The sequence below is a fragment of the Zophobas morio genome, unplaced genomic scaffold (genome assembly GCF_036711695.1).
Source record: "Zophobas morio isolate AGI-343-1 ecotype UQ-CSIRO unplaced genomic scaffold, CSIRO_AGI_Zmor_V1 ptg000014l, whole genome shotgun sequence".
In the NCBI taxonomy this organism is placed as follows: domain Eukaryota; kingdom Metazoa; phylum Arthropoda; class Insecta; order Coleoptera; family Tenebrionidae; genus Zophobas; species Zophobas morio.
The window spans coordinates 2,799,992-2,822,462 of NW_026972119.1; the positions used below are offsets into that span (position 1 = coordinate 2,799,992).

Genomic DNA, 22,471 nt, shown 5'->3' on the forward strand with positions numbered 1-22,471 from the left:
TCAGTGACCGTAATATTTGTAGGTTTTCTAGTGTTACTGTCTGGGTACGAGATTTAGAATCAAAATGTGTTATTATGAAATTTTAAAAGTTTATCTTAATTTAAAGTTCTTAATTATTCCTGTGATTTTACAAATAAATTTTCTGAAATAATATTAGCAATTGCACAAAACTTTGATTGAACATAAAAAGCTTCAAACATAAATCGGTGCATGATAATTTTTTATACAGGGTGTTTTCGAAAAGTGTGGGGGCATAGCTTGGAAATTACTTATTTGGTGAACACCGAAGTAGCTGTCGCTGTAGCTGTCTAAATTGTTCATATTGGGGATAAATGTATGCAAGACACCGCCAAATAATTACAATATTTTATGTAATTTTGACCGATACACAAAATTTTGAGGATGGTGCGATAATTTTTGTGGGGGAGTATATTTTACCAAAAGAAAACACATGTGTTATTATAGAGGTAGGTTTTTTATTATTGTATTGTTTCTTGAATTATTGAATTGAATAAAATAGTATACAAACCTCGACAAAAGTACAGTTCCTGTGTCTCGAGAACTAATTCCTCGAGGTTGCGTCTCTAGTTAAACTATAGTTCTCTCAACAGGAATGAAATAGTTTCCGTCTCGGTATCTAATATACTATACAGTCTACAATGTCGTCTCGTGGAAAACATGTTCGACGAAAAAAATGATTCAACATTAAACTGATCTCTGGTTAGTGCGACCTAGGACTGAAATTATGAGTGTTATGACAACTTTTCTCAGGTAATTTGAAACTTTTTATCCTCGTCGAATTAACAGGCCTATCGTGAAAAACTCAAGTGAAATTTTGTGCGGAGTCCGTGTAATCCTGGCGACTGTTCAGTCATCGGTGTTTATCAATGAAAAATTGATTTAAATGGTCCAGAAATGGATTATTATTAACGGTACTAACTGAAAAGACGTTGGAGGAAATTGTCCACGCAGTCCCTCGAAAAGGAAGAATTTGAAGTTTGTTAAAGTTCGAAGAATTGTACGTATTATAGTACCCTTATCTTATAATCAATGTATTATCCTAGCAACGTTTTTGTTGAGTACAGTCTTCTTTTGCTGACTTTTCGGTAATGAGCAACCAATTATACAAATGTGAAATTCCATTGCCTATGTATTTTTCATTTCATTTAAATTTCTAAAGGAACAACGCCAATACCTGACCAAAAACGCGTAAGTGTCGTAACAAAGTCTCCTAAAATTCCTCATGCTGTCGACGGTGTTAAACTCAACGATTATGGCATTATAGTTGGCTCTCTAATAACTGGTCCCAAAAATATAATTTATTTTTCTCTCCTGAATAAACGGTGGATCTGCATATATATTTATCAACATCTGAATTAGTGGAAACTTTTATCTACTTCATCCATCGTTGAATGTAGCAGGACAAAAAGCACAATGTCGATGTCTCATAGTACCATCTCTTAGTTTTAGTCTCATTTTATCTAACCTGTACCCTACGATTCCAAATGAACTATTAGAAACTGTTGTACAACGAATAGGCATACAAGTTGTTCGTTTATTTTTGCAAGTGCAAGCACCTCATTCAACGAAAACAAACAGTACACATGTCTTCAGTTTTAGAAGACAAATTTACTTTCACCCTTCTGATGACAACGATCTGCCATCTTCACTTATTGTTGAATATAAAGATACAAATTAACGCATTTTTATTTTCCCAGCGTAAGCTACTTCCCGAGCCTAAGCTAAGGAAGTATTGTAATCAAGTCCATCGGGCGACTGACTACTTTTACGCTTTCTCGACGTTTTATGACCCGTAGAGTAAAAAAACATAGGTCTCTCGTTTCCGTCTGTCTGATTGCTGTCTGTCGACGTCTGTGTCGATTTTTATTAGACAGATAAATCTTCTAAATTACCGGACTGATTGTTACCAAATTTTGTATGATAGAACGTTGACCAAAATTTGTCTGATCATTCCCACCAACAATGATCCTACAATTTTTACAGTAGTAAATGAATAAAACATACTCCACTTGTAGTTTATTCAGATTTTTATAAAAAAAAAATCAAAATTGTATGATATTTTTCAATTTAACTTTGAAATTGCAAAACCAAATACTTTGAAACATTGCAAAAGTTTTAAGGTTATTGGAAACATGGTATATCATTAATCACAATGTATCGATTTATGACCTCACTAAAAACTGGCGACGTCATTTTACAGTACCGTTGTTAATAGTATTACACTGCACCTATTTAAATTGATATACGTGTCTTTGCTAAAATGTTGATGACATCACCAAAACAAAATATACTAGAGTAACCTATGCATGAACTTGTTTACAGACTAACTCTGAAACAGTAGGTACATCTCATAATTGAGGGTTATCTTGAATTCAGGAGGGATATAGAATTATACATATACCTATAAAGAATATTATTGTGTGATTGAACTTAAAATTTGTTTGACAGAATATTTGTTTTTTTTTCCTTGTGGTTGTCAATTACATTAAAATTTCCTGTTTGCGAGTTTGACATGTCTGTCGTTTATTTAACGATTAATTTGATATTATTATGATAAATATAGTAGAATGCTAAACAAAGTTTGTCCGTTCATTTCCTGCAAACAGTTGCAAAACAAATCATACTTCAGATATGCAGTCTAGCGTAGTCCTTTGCTTGGGGTTCAGCCATTCCCCTCTATTTTTATCGTAACATATATGGATATACGGGTTCCCCCATCAAATTAAGTTTAGGCCATAACATTCTATAGTTTATCTCAGAGATTAAAAAACAAACTGGTTCGAAGTGGTGGTACACTTTAATTTAGAGATTCAAAAACAGTTAAAGAACACAGTAAAAATAACAGTAGAAAATTAGTGACGTCATATGAAGTTATCGTGACTTCAGAATATATCTATATTCATAAATTTTGGTTTCAAAGTATTAAAATTTAAGGTTACCCACTCAGAAGTTAATTCTGTATTATCTTCTAACTATTGTTTTAAGTTTCAAGGTTTAATTGCACTTCCTAGAGATTTGACACAAAAAAATATAATAATTATTTATGTACCAAGCACGAAAAACTATCTATTATAGACGAGTATGCAGTCTGATGGCCAAGGTATAACCGAAGCTACAATGTGGAATTTTTGCCAAGGTATTCGTTAAATTTTCCCGTCGATCTTTCCGATTCTAATTAGGGTTTCGCTTTGTCTAAATAATGTCAAGGTGGTTAGCACAACGCGTCGACTAATATTTTGTGTTTTCTATGTTGTGGGGATAAAAATTATTTTATAAATTTTAGTAATTTTTCGGCAGGGACTGCCATTATTATGGTACTCTCTTGTGGTCACCTTTTTACATATGTCATGTTTTAGTGTCACACAAAGAATGCAACATTTTCCACGGATATTTTTACTTTGCAGGATACATGAATTTTATTCCTCTCTGTTTTTTGTGTTTGTGGCGAATCATTCTATGAAAACTAATGTCTTCCTAATCTTATGTCAAAGTACTTTTAAATAGCTCACAAGTGGCTCACTACTGGAACCATATTAACTATGTACAATATTTATAGTTTTTGTTAGTTAGATTTATCATATTACGTTATTAAGGGCTAACAAAATTTCCGTTTTTCATCAATTTCTCATTTTAGCAACTTCTAACCTTTACTTCAATTCGATAATCCTTAATTCAATTAATTGGTTTTCAGGACCTACTAGATGCGTAAATTTCAAGTTTTAAGTTATAAATATATATGTATGACTAAGTTTTATAAAAGCAATTTGTCCACAGTCAGGCAGTACGCAGTAGCTAAATATTACTTTAAGTAATTTCCCTTATCCTATTTACTACGATATTTTTGTTATCAAAATGTTAGTAATGTTGCTAATGTACTTGTACATGTAATTAATGTTTTATAACATTACCATTACCTTGGCCACAAGCAAACGAAGGTACGTTAAACTATTGTAACTGAACAATTCATTACTATTTTCACAAACACAATGTATCTGTCACTGCATTTTTGAGAATAGTTTGCCACTTCAATAAACCAAGGGACCTGAATATTGGTGACTTTTCTTCTAAAGATTCTGGTTTTGATATGCCAGCTATTAATTTAAGCTGTCCTTCAAAAAAAGTGGCGGCAGATCTGGCAGTCTAGCTGGTGATTCCACAGAATTTCTTCTGCACCGAAAATGATTATCTAAAAAGCCTACTTTGGATGCTGAGAAGAGGATAAAATCATTTTTACTTCCCGAGCGTAAGCAAAGGAAGTATTGTAATCGAGTCCGTCGGCCGACTCTCTGCTTTTACGTTTTCTCGATCTTTCATGACCCCTAGAAGACGAAGAAATAGGTCTCCCATTTCCGTCTGTCTGTCCGTCCGTCTGTCCGTCCGTCTGTCCGTCTGTCCGTCCGTCTGTCCGTCTGCCGTCCCGGATTTTTTTTAGAATTAAAATTTAATCTCCGAAAGTAGTGGACTGATTGTTGTGAAATTTTGTACTTATATTAGGAATATCATGTAGATGGTAAAACGCTAACCAAAATTTGTCTAATCATCTCCACCACTAATGCGATGACGTCACTTCAAAATTGTACATAGTAAATAGGTCTTAAATTGTATAAAATAACATAGTCCTACACATGTAGTTTATGACTTCGAATTCAGTTTTTGCCCGAAACGTCCAGATTTTTGGAAAAAAAATCAAAATCATAAAACAACATTTTGCAATTTAATTTTGAATCTGCTAACCCGAATGTTTTGAAATGTTGCAGATGTTTTAAGGCTCTAAAGAGCATCATAAATCTTTAGTCAAAATATATTTGGTTATCCCCTCCAAAAACTTGATGACGTCAGCTCAAAAGTTTGCCAAATAAATCCTATCTAAAATGTACAAAATATGATGCGTCTGTGCTTGTGATATATCACTCCATTCATATTTTTTGGATTTGCATATACAGGGTGACTCAAAAAAATTAATGAATGCGCAAAATTTATTTTACTGATTTACTCATTAACTACAAAACCGAATGCTTCGAAATCTTGAAGATGTTTTAAAGTTATCATAAGCATGGTAAATTTTTTATCAAAATGTATTTGGTCGTCCCTCCTAAAAAATTTATGACGTCACCACAAAATTTTGCCGAATAAATCCTATCTAAAATGTACAAAATATGGTGAGTCTCTTCTTGTGATTTATCATTCCATTCAAATTTTTTCGATTTGCATATACAGGGTGACTGAAAAAAATTAATGAATGCGTCAATTTATTTTATTGATTTAATCAGGAATTACATAATCGAATGCTTTGAAATCTTGCAGATGTTTTAAAGTTACCATAAGCATGGTAATTTTTTTATCAAAATGTATTTGCTCTTCCCCCCTAAAAAAATCGATGACGTCACCCTAAAATTTGGTGAATAAATCCTATCTAAAATGTGAAAAATATGATGAGTCTGTACTTGTGATTTATCACTCCGTTCATATTTTTTCGATTTGCATATATAGGGTGACTGAAAAAAATTATTGAATGCGTCAATTGATTTTATTGATTTAATCAGGATTTACAGAACCGAATGCTTTGAAATCTTGGAGATGTTTTAAAGTTATTATAAGCATGGTAAATTTTTTATCAAAATGTATTTGCTCATCCCCCCTAAAAAATTGATGACGTCACCCCAAAAGTTTGCTGAATAAATCCTATCTAAAATGTACAAAATATGATGAGTCTGTACTTGTGGTTTATCATTCCATTCATATTTTTGGATTTGCATATACAGGCTGACTCAAAAAAATTAATGAATGCGTGAATTTATTTGATCGATTTAATCAGGAATTACAAAACCGAATGCTTTGAAATCTTGGAGATATTTTAAAGTTATTAAAAGCATGGTAAACTTTTGTTCAAAATGTATTTGTTCATCCCTTCTAAAAAAATTGGTGACGTCACCCTTAAATTTTGCTAAATAAATCCTATCTAAAATGCAGAAAATATGATGAGTTTGTACTTGTGATTTATCATTCCATTCATATTTTTTAGATTTTCTTAAAGGGTGGCTCAAAAAAATTAATGAAGTCAATTTATTTTATTGATCAAATTAAAGGCAACACTTATTATTAGTATTACATTGGACCAACCCAATTTGGTAGACACAAAATTTTTTAAAGTTAAAACTCGGTTGAAACATAGCTGACTAGGTTGCGCGAATGTGGTATAGACATGTTTTAAATCAACCAATTGTGAATTCCACCGTCAAAAATTAAAATAAAATCCAATGTTTTATATAATAAGCGGAAGTCGACGCAATAAAACCGATTGTCGTTTTGTTTACAGTTTCTTTGTTTGACTCTCAGGTATGCTGTTACGCCTGTCATCTTAAATTAAGAATGTTTATACATACACGATTTTCAGTTGCCTCTGATATGTATACGTGAGTAAATTGTTTCGTTATTTTATTGATTATTACAAATCAATATTCAAAACGACCCAATTCATTTTCCCGAAAATTTGAGAATATAATAATTTTATTCTTAGTATTACACTACATCTATCCCAACTGATATACGTGTCCTTGCAAAAATGTTGATGACGTCATCGCAATTTTTTTTTTAAATTCCCACTACAAAAATGTAATGAGAAAAAAAACACAATAGGCATGCAGTCGTCAAGTTTCCGACAGCGAGGGAAGTACTGTCTAAACTCTTTAGACCAATTTTTTACTTTAGATCCAGATATTTTGGGCAATAATTAGTCACATGTCTTATTTGTTGATAAATCAGAATATTAAAGCTAAATTTATTTGGAAAGCAAAATTATTATGCACTAGTAGTGTCTAAGCAAGAAGTTCTGCCTGTGTAATAAAAGAGAATAAGTAAAAAATAACAAATGAATAATGTTATTAACGCAGCACGATAATTAACAAAAGAAATTCCAGAGCCACCCTTGATACCAGAATCATTTGTAACTGTACTGTATAAAGAGATAATATTCGACATGTATTTACGAGGTCATACTAGATTTAATACCCCTAAGCACAAAAATGCTCCCATGTTTCAACTTTTTTAAATTACTTATTTTTATGGTCACGCCATATAAGCTAAACTGACAGCGATTTCGGAATGAGTGTACAAGAAACGTCAGTACATACAATACCCTTGCTATTTCAATATTAGTTCTTCGTGACAACTTTTGTGTTCTGGGATGTCCTCAGCTCCGTAAAACTTGAATTGTTTCAGAACAACCAACGAAATTTTTGTTTTTTTGTTTTCATCGTAAATATTATGGTTTCATTTATTTTGCGAATCCATACAATTCCAGGAGGTTTTATGCTCTATCTGTCCCTCAATATTCCCTGTGGCTTACATATCTGTTTTTTTTTTACAATAAACCGTTTCTGTAAACCGTTTAGCAGTGAAGCAATTTTTTCCGTCTACGCTTTAAACCCATACAACAAAGTGCGTATGAACGCAACCAGTCGGGCGCAAGAAAATTCTTTCCCCCTTTGAGGCGTGAAATTTCGCGGCATTTCCTTTGTGGTTATCTTGGCAAACTATTAAATTATCGATGAAAGATCAATAAACAGAGGCAGTGTTAAACGTGTCAAACACATATAAACATAAAAATACAAGGAACGAATTTTGTCCGAGTCCTGGCGTTTGAATAGCAGTCCTGCAAAATAGAGAAGAGCGCAGGCCAAGCGCGAGGTATAAAGCTCAACCCGCAGGAAACGGCGCACACCTTCATTTGTGTTCCTGCTGTGCTACTTGTGTAATCGTCCTCTTGACGGACTAGGACTAACGTCTTACAATTAGTCAACTATCGGTGAGTAACTTCAAACTTTTTCTAACATCTTTTATTGATTTAGAAAAAAATGTTTCTTTTCACGAACTGGGTTGTACGCAAATAAAAGACGAAAATTTTTTAATCAAGTTAATCTCGCACAACATAATAACGTTGAAAAACGGTCGGCTTTTAACCCCTTGTTCCGCTTTGAAAAGTTTGGTTTTTATTAAACACCTTTGATTAAAATACAATAAAATCAATAATCCTTTTAAAATTTTGATGAACTTAATTAAAGGTGTAGCGGTTTTTTATTTATCTTTGCATGAACTGAAAGCCGAGCTCTTAGAATTAAATTTTCTGCGTTCTCGCTTAGAAGAAACGCGCTTTAATGTAACCTGCATTAGAAAACTCTCTGTTCTTTCAACAACACGAGCAAAAAATGGGATTAGACCATATTTTCTGTGCCCTATTATCGCCCAGCTAATACAAGTTCAACATAAAATTGATTTTTCTACCTATCTATTTCGGAGCTTAATTCTGCTCTTAACAATATAATACAAAACACTTTTTTTATTATTATTCGCTGATTGATTGATTATACAGATATACAAAAGTTTGGCTTTCCCCTTGAATAACGGCGAAAATGTGTTCTGGTTATTTTCACACACTCACAGCTTTTTATGATAAAATTTTTGCTCTTAGAACTAAACCTTAAATCTTCCCAGGAAAATCCTAAAGCTTTTAAAGTTCTCGATAAACGTACGTGCACGAATTTTTGGATCATGCCATACTTACACAGAAAATATTTTTTGAGTGGTGAAGTGATATTTGGCTGTGCGTTACATTTCGCCACACGAAACGTTTATTATGAAAATGGAAGTTGAAAAAATGTTAACTTCAAACAAAAACAAACATTTATACAAAGAGACAAACAATTGAGCATTCACGAATTGTTAGAGTACAGTTCCGCATTTTGTTTTTTTTGTCCTTTATTTCAAAATGTCAAACAAAATTCTTAAAAGGCTGACGTTTTAATTACACTTATTTAAATTTATTAAACTGTTTATTTTGGCAATTGATAATAATTAATCATGAAGTTATTTTTTTAACAAATAAAGTTTATGGTGATAGAAAATCAACGCAAGGAGATAGACATCTAGGACAGTAAAAATCTAATACTTTAAGGACTGAAAAGTTTAAGTTACATTTGTTAGAGTGATTTTATTATTTATTATTCATCCACTAAAAAGAATCTTTCTCTGCGAGTAAAAAAACGTCTGAAAAAATTAAGATTAAGTATATAGTGCAACTTCGAGGAAAAAAAAGAGAATTTTCCGTATGGATATTTCTACAACTTGAGTTCACCCTTCTGTTAAGGAATGTCATATTACGCTGTCAGAGTGTTTTAAAATTAAAATTAACCCAAGTGGCTAATGGTTTTCAAAAATTGATAGATCTAAACTTTTACACGAAAAATTCTTCATCGTAAACTAGGAAATTACTGTTATAAGATTATTGACAAGTTTCATGGTTTTTCGATATTTTATGGTTTGTATAATACGAAAATGTTGGTTTTACATTGACATATAAACTGTCGTCTGTCTTTTTTTTAATTATAGTTTTTTTTGTACATACTTATGTACTAGTAGTATCAGCGCTATAAAGCTAAACGGTATATAGGCTCGGTGATAGAGCGTTTGTGTTGCAAGTGAAAGACATGTATTCCTTCAACGGTAGCCTCAATGCATTTTTTTTTATTAATCCAAATGTGACTCATTTTATTTCCTTATCATCACGTTAAGGTTACAACAAACATAGGTTTCTAATCTCGCTATAACTTCATATCACGGTAATAGCACGATGTAATATGTGCAAAACAACGTTATCCACTGAAGTTTTAAAAGAAGTTGCTTTTATTTATGATGTACCTACACATTAAATAAATGGACCAGAAACTTAATTTACGTTATTTCAATTGACAAAAACATCCAATGACCTTTTCCATTAACACTTATTTACTTCCGAGGTATGTAATGTTGTAAACATATCTATCAACTTTAGGATTTACATAATAAAAACCAGAACGTATTGATGTATGCTTAGATGCTCCATAGAAATTTACTTCGACACTGCACCCATACATAGAGCAACTTACTTAATCCCGTGACTACATTAAGGGACGAAGCGTTATTAATGATGTAGCAGCGATATCGAAAATGATTTTAGTTAGATGGATGCTGTGATATTATATTCTCGTTTGATCTTACATAAAGCTCAGTTAACTAGAAAAAATTCTACTCTTCACTAATTATTAGGGGTTTGGAATTAGCACTGAATTAACATAAAACTATTAAAACAACACAATGCATAAAGTGTCAACGAAAGATCGAAACGGTGAGAAGGCGTGTCTAGTATTATTTATTATAATAATTGTATGTTTAATATTTGTAAAAGCATATTTTTAATCATTGCTTTTTTAATAGTCTTCACTGTCTTAATAATACTGTTCTTAAATCTTTCATGTTTTTCGATAAACCCTACGTTGCTGGGGACTTCTACATTTAAACTGAAAATAAAATGAATACTTAGGCCTTTTTTTCTTTTTCTTCAAAACATGTTCAGTTCTTTCGTGCTTGCTGTTTTAGATTATTTAACTTATTTTGTTTTTTACCTATTTTGGAAGTTGTTTGGCATTATAACTCCTCTGGACGTGAATCCTGGAATACGACACTACTAAAAATTACTTATTCAACTTATTTCCATATTACTTTCCAAACAATAGCTGAAGGAAGTTTGTTAACAAAGGTCTGTGTAATGAGTATGTCTATAATTTCCTTGTATTCACGTTTCACAGTAAGTAAGTAGAATACGAAGCTGTCCGTTTACAGTTTCTGCTTACTTGTTATCTGCCGTCGGTCTGTTTGTTGCCTGATCGCGTTTCTTTGACAATCTCCATTACTACCAAAAATTATTTTAAAATTTTAGGTGTAAATCAATATAATGTTTACTGATATCAACATTTTTTAACTTTGTATAAATTTATTTTAGATTATACCATTGTGTGCGTAGTCACCACTGTATCCAGGCTTACATTATTTACAGATAAGTTATTCTTTACGGTGATGCGGTACTTGATAATTTCAATACAATTGCATGTTTGTGGAATGAAACAATTATTATCAGTATTGGCAGGCATTCAGGCAAGACCTATATCAACTAACATGAATTAGTAATATGCATTGATGACATTATCCCCAGATGCTTTGTGTAATCGCCGATCACGCACCTCCTGACAAGTGACTACAGACAAGTTCTGATTTAATCTGGTTTGTGCTAATCTACTATGATCAATTAGAATTTATATTTATATATTTTTTACTAATTCAATTAAATGTAAATACTTCAAGTTCCTAGCTAAATTTTCACCTAAGTATAATGGTGATAATTTAGTTTAGATACAAAAGCAGAACTGAAATTTTGTGGAGATTTAACATTACTTTGCTCCGCGAATATTGCATCAGTTATTAAAATACTCTAACTTTAAAAAAATATATTAAATAAATACTGTTGAAGAGTAGGTATAATCTAAAATATTTTTGTATGCTTTTGCTTTTTAGAAACGCTTTTAGTGAACGTTAATAAAATGATATACACACATGAAATATTATTCATAGATCGATCTATTTTAGTAACCATCTCAGAAACCGCCTCTTAAATGTCTCAGAAATTCTGAGATACAGATTTGTTATAAAGTTATAATTAATCTTATGATATGAACGCGTTGTGGAAACTAACTAACTACCTTACTTACGGAATAAACTAATAATTATCTTCAAAACTAATATTTTATAAAGTCGTTCCAATAAGTCAACAAAGATGAATACAATTACAATTAAAACTTTCAATACGTTCAATTAATAAATTGTTAAGTTTTGAAGTAAAGATCAACTAATTTCTTGTATATGCTAAAAATATGCAATTGTTTTTGAAATTTAAATAATTACAAAATACCGCCAACAATAATTATAAAATTTAATTTTGCGAATTTATTTTTTTCTGAAAATCCCTATCACTTAAAATAAAGATGTGTGGACAATCAAAGTAGAGATATAAAATTGGTCGAAGTTGTTTCGACAGAACTTCCTTTGCTCCTGAAGTATAATGAAACATATCCAGTATTTTCAAAAAATTATAAAATTTGAAATTGCGAATTTTATTTTTTATCAGAACCCCTATAAGTTGAAATAAACATATGTATATAATCTTAACGTAAATGTAAAGAAGTGTGTTACGAGTATGTTTAAAAATTTAAAAAATTTGTTTTGATCTCATCAAGATTTCTGTGAGGACACGTATATGAACTTTGATTGGTCCAGTGTAATATTAATAATAACAGTATTGTATACCCAAATTTTCGTTCGAATTTGCAGGTTCTGATTTAATGAATAAAAAAATGACTCATTCATTAAATTTTTTGAATCACCCTATATAAGCAAATCTAAAAAATATAAATGCACTGATAAATCACAAGCATAAAGTCATAATACTTTGCATATTTCCGAAAGGATTTATTCAGCAAAATTTAGGGATGACGTCATAAATTTTTTGAGAGGATAAGCAAATATTTTTCTATTAAAACTTCACCATGCTTACGATAACTTTAAAATATCTACAAGATTTCAAAACATTCGGTTTTGCAGATTCACAATTAAGTTGCCAAAAATGCTTTAAAATTTTGGAGATGTTTTTCAGATTCACAATTAAATTGAAAAAAATGCTTTAAAATCTTGGAGATGAGATAAATTTTTTATCACAATGTATTTGCTCATACCACCTCAAAATTTTGCTGAACAAATCATATCTTAAATGTGCAAAGTATGATGAGTCCATACTTGTGATTTATCACTGCATTAATATTTTTTTAGATTTGCTTATACAGGTGACTCAAAAAAATTAATAATTCAGTGAATTTATTTTATTAAATAAATCAAGAATTGCAAAACTGAATGCTTTGAAATCTTGCAGACGTTTTAAAGTAAGCATGGTAAACTGTTAATCAAAATAAATCTGTTTATTCCCCCCTTAATCAAAATGAATCTGTTTATTCCCTCCAAAAAATTGATGACGTTATCTCAAAATTTGCAAAATATGATGAATTTTTACTTATGATTCATCATTGCTTTCATATTTTTTATTGATGAAATTAAGAACAAGTAACCCCATTTTAACGAAAATGTGAAAATACAAACGTCTTTATTTAATAAGAATTATAATAATGATATTCAGAACATTTTCTCGATTGTAGCTTACCAATTAATAATTTTGATTCTCTGTTCGTCCCCTAACTTATTCAAATCAAAATAATTTCTACGTGACATGCTTCAGATGTATAAACATAAACACTTTCAAGTTGTTTTTCTTCGCGGGCATAACCTAAGGATGTACTGTAATGGAGTCCATCGGACAATTTGGTATTTTCATATTTTCTCGATTTTTCATAACCCCTAGACAAAGCCGTAGCTAGGGGGAGGCTAGGAGATGTTGAGCCTCCGACCTCCCTTAGATATACAAGTTATAATTAACCAAATGTGAATTACAACATCGAAAATCAAAATAAAATGTAGTGTTTTATTCAATAACTGGAAGTCAGAGCAATAAAAAAGTCTAGACCGTTGGCATTGTGATCCGGGTAGTGCAATTCGTAGAAAACATATTTTAGTTTAGTTTCTGTTTTACTCTCACGTCTAGAGGTTGATAAGTATTATATATATCGCTATTTGTTTTAAGTTACGAGTACCATAAATGATTTTCAGTTCAGTCTTCCAGTCAGATCTCTGTTATTACTCACGTCAGAGGTGATTAAATTATTTCGTTATTTTATTGATTATAAATCACTATTCAAGAATAACAATAATACAATATTTTTATTATTAGTATTTCAATGCATCTATCCAAACAGATATCTGCGTCTTTGCAAAAATGTGGATGAGATCAACACAAAATTTTATAATAGAAAAACTCATTTTGTAGCGGAGCTTTCAAAGCGCTCCGCTAGTACCCTCTTGAGGGCGCTGTCCTCGCCAGCGCTGGTATCAACCCCACCAAGCTCACCCCCACTGGAACGCACCCCACCTGAAGCTACTTCATTATGCAGGTATACTATCCTCAAACATATTTGGCGTTTATGACTTCACACCAATTTGACTCCCATTATAATTCAATAGGCCGTCACAACCGGATGTCTTAAACCCGCTCACCGATACCTACCTGTAAAGACCTTTTCGACGTGCCAGGGACGGTCGAGACGCGAAGGACCGGACTCAGAGTAATTTTGTTTGTTAAAATTTTCAAATTTCAAAATTTCCTTACAGAACATGATTTATACTTTGAAGAAAATTACACAAAGACACAATTATTAGAAGTGTTACACACTCGAAAATTTGAGAAACAATATAAAATAGATGCTATAGCGCGAGATCGTGGATTTAGGGTGATTAGACTTCCGCCGTACCATTGTATATTTAACCCCATCGAACTAATCTGGTCGCAAATGAAAAATAATATAAGAAGGAATAATACGGCACCAAAATTTAGTAGTGCAACAATTGAGATAATTAGGGAAGAAGCTTCCAAAATAACTGCCGAAATGTGGGCCAATTGTGTACGACATTCCACAAAAGAAGAAGACCAGTACAGGGCACGGTTGATAACACCGTTAATTATTAATTTAGAAGAGTCGAGTGATGATGACAGTGACTATTTCGATCAATAAATAAGCAGTAGTAGTTAATAAGTAAATAGTTGTGCTGTAATAAAAAATGATTGAGTACAAAGTTACTTTGTTTTTACTTAAAATAAAAAACTCGAAAGGCGCAGTTGTCGGTAAATGCAAAACTCAGTCCTGCCCTGTGCTTTTACCAGAAAAGGTCTTTTCAGGTAGGTATCGGTGAGCGGGTTTAAGACATCCGGTTGTGACGGTCTATTGAATTATAATGGGAGTCAAATTGGTGTGAAGTCATAAACGCCAAATATGTTTGAGGATAGTATACTCCCACGCATCTCAACCCTGCCTATAAAAGGGCCACCGTGACCACTTTTCAGGCAGATGGAACGCCACCATCTCCACATTAAGGGCTGCACTGTCTAAGTCCCCTTCTGGTCTTCACCAGGGCTGCACCGTTTTCGGTCCCCTGCGCCGCTTCGAGATCTTCACCAGGGCTGCACTGTGTTACGGTCCCCTGCGCTGCTTCGAGATCATCACCAGGGCTGCACTGTTTTACGGTCCCCTGCGCCGCTTCGAGATTATCACCAGGGCTGCACTGTTTTACGGTCCCCTGCGCCGCTTCAACGACGTCATCTCCAGGGTCGCACTGTCTAGGTCCCCTGTGCCGCATCGTCGACGCCATCATCTCCAGGGTTGCACTGTCCAGGTCCCCTGTGCCGCATTGCCGACGACGTGATCTCCAGGGTTGCACTGTCCAGGTCCCCTTTGCCGCATCGCCGACGACGTCATCTCCAGGGTCGCACTGTCCAGGTCCCCTGTGCCGCATCGCCGACATCGTCATCTCCAGGGTCGCACCGTCCAGGTGCCCTGTGCTACATACATCGCCGCCGTCATCCCCTACGACGCTCCGAGTCCCAGGAGCCGCCACCATCCCCGACGAGAATTGCCGCCACTTCGGGAACCCATACCCTACTTTTGATTTGTATTGTTCTTATTATTAATAAACCGCTGAGCTACTACAAATCTGTCGCCCTAACGTGGGGCCGCGAACAAGGGAGGATACTACAATTTGTAAAAAACGGTTAGCAAGTTTCTTTACCTTTACTCAAACATTAGATACATACTTTTATTAGCATATAATAGCTTTACTTTATGGGGAGGGAAGTTCTGTCGAAGGACCAATTTTTGAATTTTATCTCCGTAATATTTAATTATTGAATCGTAGTTTTTATTTCTTTGTAAATTAATTTATGAATATTAAAATATTCGATTAAAACAAATTAGATAAAACTTTTGACTGATTTTTAATCATGCATCCAATAAGTATCACAAACGTTAAGGGGTTTACCGGTATCAGACAAATTGGAGATATGTCTAAACGACGGTTACACTTAATATTTAATATACGTGCTATAAAAAAATATTTTTAATGACCCCAATATGGCGATGTCGGTACAATTTCTCCTGAAAACGGTCCCATGATTCGACAACAGATGCAATTTTAAATTAATTAACTGGAAAAAACGTACACACTAATTTAAAATTTTCACTTTTTTTTTAATACACACAAAATTGTACGACGGTTTCAACAAATTTATTAACTGTAATGAACTCATAAGGCAAAATTTGTTAATGTCATGTTTAATGTGAAGTAAGTATGTATGGCTCGGGAAACTAATAAAAACGTAGTAGCGTGTTTGCAATTTCTATAAAGAAAAGGTAAGAGGTGTGCTTTTCTACATATCCACCGCATAAATATGTAAAGTTCAGGAGGATAACCAAAATCAATAACTAATAACCAGAGCAAACGTTTCATTTCAAATAACATTAATACTGTCGCTGAAAATTTGAGCTAATAATATTAAAGAATGCTCGAATTCTGGAATAATAATGAATATATGTAACAGGATATTTCTGCTTGAGTCTTTTTCCGACACTTGCTTTATAATTTCTAAATTCTTCCAACATTTTAATAATTACACATTCTATATAGTTTGGTAGTGTCACGACACTCATGACCATAGAAGATAATTACACCACTATAAAATAAATTGCATAGTAGGCTGGACATTTGTCGCACAATGACGTTCTTTAGCTACCGGGCTCGAGAAATGCAAATCTGCTTATAAGACCTTCTTAGCGCGACTGCCTTCAGGGAAAAGGATAATCCGTCTGAATGGGCCATGAACACTGTCCTAGTTTGGAGCAATATATTCTAGTGGTTTTGACTTTAATTAAAAAATCCTCAAGAATTCGCATTATCAGATAGATGAAAATTTTAAATTAGAAAAAATCTATTTTAAATTAATGCTGCAGAATATGCTGATTATTATTGTTTAAAAGAAAATCAAAATATTTTCCATTTTGATCAAATAATCTCATTTAGTATCAAAATTCTAATGCAATGAACATCAACTAAAGCCAGACTAATACATTTTACTGCAGTTACACGACAGAACTCCCAGCAGAACATTGCCAACCACGTATTTATCGTTTTGGCTTGGTATGTAATTTTTGTCTCCCAACAGGATCTTGGTGAAAATAGATACTGCGGAACATTCTTGCAGGAAGAAACTCAAGAAATACCCTATGCAAAAACTTCATAGAATATCACATATTTTCAACAAATAAGTACGCAATTTTGTATGAAATTGTAGCAAAAGTCGAGAAGTGATCTATACATATTGTATGGTGTTTTTCTAGGAGAATGACAGAAATGTTTCACTTTCTAAAACAAAATCGTCATATAACTAATATATTCAAGAACACGGCATTTTATCAGCAAATACAAATATAATTTTCTTAAGGTCCCTATTTGTAACAGAAAATAGATTTCCCTTCATTTCGTAATTAATTCGAAATATGATAATAGCGCGAATGGCAAGTTTCATTATTTTGCGAAGCTCTCTACAATTCTAGAATTTGGAATGCAGTACGTATACCCCTGTGCTCCTGATTATCTGAATATCTACATAAATATATTTTAATGAAATACCTAATCCCAGTGGCAATTACTGTAAAATATTTCATTGCTACAATCTATGTTATACATCAAAGTGAAATATACTTAAGTAATCTTGAAAGTTGAATTACTTCGCAACTTACTCTGCAGTGCTGCACTCCCCCCGGCATTAAAAGTTCTACTCTGAAATAAATAAATAAATCCAAAAGTCATACAATTCTCTAAACTTCAAAGAAAACAATAAAATGAATAAAATATTGTTAACACAGTTATAGAAAATAATTTATTAATGTTTAGTCGACTTAAACAATAAGTTTATTCACTATGGTGATCAAATCAGTGGTCTTCCGGGAAACTAAAAAATATTGTGTGTGTCTAAAAGAGTTAAAGGTAAAAGCGTTAAGTGTCGATATTATAGAATATCAAATGTATCGTGTAAAAGTATCAAAACCTGTCGGATCTTGGCGGATACGGAATAATTTGTATTCGATACTTATTTTTATATAATTGCTAAATTTACATAAAGATCGGATGTATCGATTTAATTTAAACCTTTATTGGTATCCTTATTATTTAAGGCAAGATGTTAGTTTTTGTGGAAAGTTAATGACATTTTGTATTACACGAACGCCGTTTGGAAAAGTACATGACCCTTAGGTATTCTGTACCATATTTTTGGCTCACTACGGGGAGATTAGACGAAAGCTTAAAATCTCTTTAAATTTCTTTTACATTACCAAACGTTAGAACAAACCTATAAAACACCTTTACTATAAAAATGTTTCAACAATATAACATGATTTAGAAACGCTGCACATAAAAAATCGGTCTAAAGTCATTTAGGTAGAACTTCACTCACTGTGAAATACAATCAGGCAGGTCCCATTGTGTAGACAAATATTAAAACTTGATTGATTCTGCGAATTTGATTCTTTTATGTTTTAAAGCAAAAACAGTAGGTATGATTTAACTGAAACAGGTCGTCGTTGATTTAATACGTAAAATAAACTGTCTCATTCTATTTCTTGCGAGACGCTGCATAAACATTCACGTAAAAATATAAAAGTACAAGAAGAAAGCACATATGAGATTTATATGTCAAAATTTTGAGATGACGTTTCCAAGTTTTTAGGAAAGATAAACGTAAAGCATGTGGAAAACTTCAAAGCAATGGGTTTTGTAATTCTTAGGACAAACTGTATTTTTTGTTTCTAAAATTCTAAATTTAGTTAGATGTTATCAAATTTTAGTAGCGATGAAGAGACGACAAATTTTGGTTTCAAATGTATCTAGTAGTTTCGGAGATTACTTTCTGATAAGATCGCCAACAGATGACAGACAAACGAAAACAAGAGATTTACTGTGTGCTAATAGTTATCAAAAGTAGAGAAAACAATTAAATTAGCCATTCGTCAAGTGGATCCCATTACAATACTTCCCCAAGTTACGCTGTTCTATTTACTTTTTTTAAACTGTATTTAGTTTAGCTTAATTTTTACTTAAATAAAAATTTTATTAGCGCTTGTCTTTCATGTTCGATTTTTTAAAAATCTTTTCAGTGAAGTGATAATACAAGAAAAACAAACTTGAATGCTCAGATTGTATATCTCATTTTATCTACACAAACGAATATCACTTTTCCATAAAAACTGTGAGTTTCAAATTTTTTAAGGGAAATTAAAACAGGAGAGCGCTTTTCCCTAGCAACATTATCTAATGCGTTCTCTACATAATTACCGTTTCGTAGAGAACGTGGTATCAAAACAAGAGAATGATAGTAGGTAAAGTAAAATCTGCAAATGAAATACTTATTTTTCAAACTGAGGATTTGGGGCTCGGGTCATGCAGCAAACTTTTACATTCCTGAGGATAAGATTTATAATGTTTGTTGTTGTGTATGTTTGTAAACTTCCGCTGGTTTATATTTGATTTTAATGTTCATTCATAAAAGTTATGTTTATACAATTAAATTTTTCAACTTATCTGTCAAATTTTGGCAAGATACTAAATACATCATTCATCATTTCCAAGAAATCATTTAAGAAAGTAGAAATATGAACCGCTTTATATTTATCAACCTTTTAAAAATATATTAGGATTAATACTTTTATATGGTAATACGTATACTATAACAACGAATAAATTACGTTATGTTAATAATAATCGGAGCATGATTGTATAAACAAACAAAGCTAACCGAATGTCGTTAGAAGTTTATAAACGTGTTATATACTATCTTTTTCTACGACTTCGAATGAAACCCATAATTTTTTAAGTTTCGAAAGTACGCGAACAAAACTTGTTCCCAAAGAGTGGAATTTAAACTACTATTAATAACTTTATAACTTTAAAAAATTTTGGAATTTCGTCTTAGATATAAAGCTTTTCAAATTATTCAGGTACTTTTACCTTTCTTTATATCTGCAGTTTTAAGTATGTAATTGTACATATTTCTTAAGCATTTGTTTTATTTAAGCGTTCATAAATAAAAGAAATCACTTTCAGGTTTGATTTTGTCATTAGAATAACAGAAATAAAGTAACAACTTTGATTAAACTCGGCAAACATGTTTTAAATATCTTCATAAAACATTAAAAACGTAAAAGATTAAAAAAACACATTTTATTTTTTATCAAATTTGTTTCATAGAGTATGAACACACTGTAACAGTTTTCAGACTCCATCGTGTTTTTATTCATTTTAAAGATTACATGAAAACCCATTTCGACAACAAAAAATCGCGACTGGCCTCTGCTGAATACCAAATCGAGACTGAAAGCCATAAATCATGTACGAATGAATAGAAAATAGATATTTGTTCAACACTTAACTCCTGACAGATATCTAAAAGCTACGAATAGGATATGCGCCCCCAAATTATTGTTTCGTGTGAGAAAAATATTTCGTTACATAAGTCACACTAAGACGTAAGCTATTTGTAACAAAGGAGCTTTTACAAAATGATTTTAACAAAATTCCCAAAGGTATTAAATGCACTTATATTCAGTTATCCAATTTGTTAAAGGTTTCCTTCCCATCGTCCTATCATACATTTCAATTTTATTTCCTTGAATTTTATACATTTTAAATCGACTTGGTTTTATTTGAGAATTATCAAAACAGCGTCAGTGAAGTACGAATATTTCAAAGCAACACAGGATATTTAGAAAATTGTACGACCTAGTAAATAAACAGGACGATAAGGATCCGACTAGTCTGTCTCTTATGCCGCAGAATGGGGGTATAGAATACGCTAAGAAAAAAAAACATGCGTCAGTGCATTCACATTGGTCTGACGCATAATGCGTAATGGTTGGCTTCAAGCCAAATGTAGTACACAAAACAACCCTACAGAACTTAACTTCTAATTACTAAACGTAAATACAAAATTATTAATTTCAATGAAGTTCCATCATAAACCTTTCCCTGGTTATTACATTTACCATAAATTTTCGTGAAAAATGTAAAGAAAGGTTTTACTCTGAGTTTTGAAACGTCATAACCGTAAAGTGATGAAACCCGAATTCTGTTAGACATATAATAAATGTTATGGAAACTGATTGCCTTGGCAAACTCAAGATACAAAGTTTTCAATGGACGGCCGAAGACAATCAAGTTTGTAGACCTCTATGCAGCGTGTCCCATCAATTATGACCAACATGCATTTTTTAATTTCCTCTTTCTAGTGACTATTTTATTATTATATTATTAAACATAACATTTTAAATCTCATTTTGTAATTAGTGAACATACAAAAAATTAATGTTTTATCGTGCATGTTATACCTTACGCTGTAAATATGGATCAGGCTAATTTAGAAAAAAGATTTATTTTCTTATAAACAACACTAGCATAAAAATCTAAGCACGACTTGATCATAGTAAATAGGTTTTAAATTGTATGAAATAACATAGTCCTACACATGTAGTTTATGATTCCGTATAGAGTTTTTACCCGAAACGGAGATTTTTGGAAAAAAATTTCAAAATTATAAAACACCATTTTGCAATTTAATTTTAAATCTGCACAACCGAATGCTTTGAAATCTTGCAAATTAATGAACGCGTGAATTTATTTTATTGATTTAATTAGAAACTACAAAACCGAATGCTTTGAAATTTTGGAGATGTTTTAAAGTTAACATAAGCACGGTAAATGATTTGTCAAAATGTATTTGCTCATCCCCCCATAAAAAAATTATGAGGTCCACCTCAAAATTTTGATGAATAAATCCTATCTTAAATGTGCAAAGTATGATGAGTCACTACTTGTGATTTATCACTACATTAATATTTTTTAGATTTGCTTATAAGAGGTGTCTCAAAAAAATTAATAACTGAGTCAATTTATTTTATTGATTAAATCAAGAATTGCAAAACTGAATACTTTGAAATCTTGCAGACTTGTTGAAGTTATTAATTGTAATCATGGTAACTTTTTAATCAAAATGTATCTGTTTATCAATCCCAAAAAGTTGATTACATCATCTAAAACTTTTGCCGAATATATCCTTTCGAAAATGTGCAAAATATGATCAGACTATCATTGCATTCTTATTTTTTAGATTATTTAGGTTATACAAGGTGAGTCAAAAAAATTGTTGAAGCAGTCAATTTATTTAAGTTTCCTCCTCTTTTGTCACATTATACACGACTCCGTAAACTAAGCGTTATTATGGGTGTATAAGACTTGCTTTCCGAGTGGATGTCCCGAGTACGAATCCTACAGCGTTGCATTTTTTTCCCCCATCAAAACAAAAAAGGCACCCGATTTTCTTCACGGTGTGAGAATGCAATAGATACTGTCATTATTTATCACTTCCGATATACGTATGAAGGACTGCCTGAGCCTAAGCTAAGGAAATATAGCAATCGAATGCATCGGGCGACTTGCCACTTTCATGTTTTCTCGACGTTTGAAAACCCCTAGAATATAAAAAATGTAGTATCCCTTTTCCGTCTGTCTGTCGTTTGTGTCAGTTTTTATTAGACAGAATGAC

The 22,471-nt window shown here is 32.2% G+C and overlaps 1 protein-coding gene across 2 annotated transcripts in view; it reads left to right on the forward strand.

Annotated features, from left to right (window-relative positions):
* The first annotated feature begins 7,738 nt into the window (after window positions 1-7,738).
* Window positions 7,739-22,471, forward strand: part of LOC135129204 (calexcitin-1) — a 151,750-nt gene continuing 137,017 nt past the window's right edge. Inside the window, exon 1 of one of the 2 annotated variants that reach the window (XM_064056325.1) lies at window positions 7,739-7,825. The gene's annotated coding sequence lies outside the window, so the exon portion shown is untranslated. The remainder of the gene's footprint in view (window positions 7,826-22,471) is intronic. The other variant, XM_064056327.1, reaches the window with a different exon arrangement.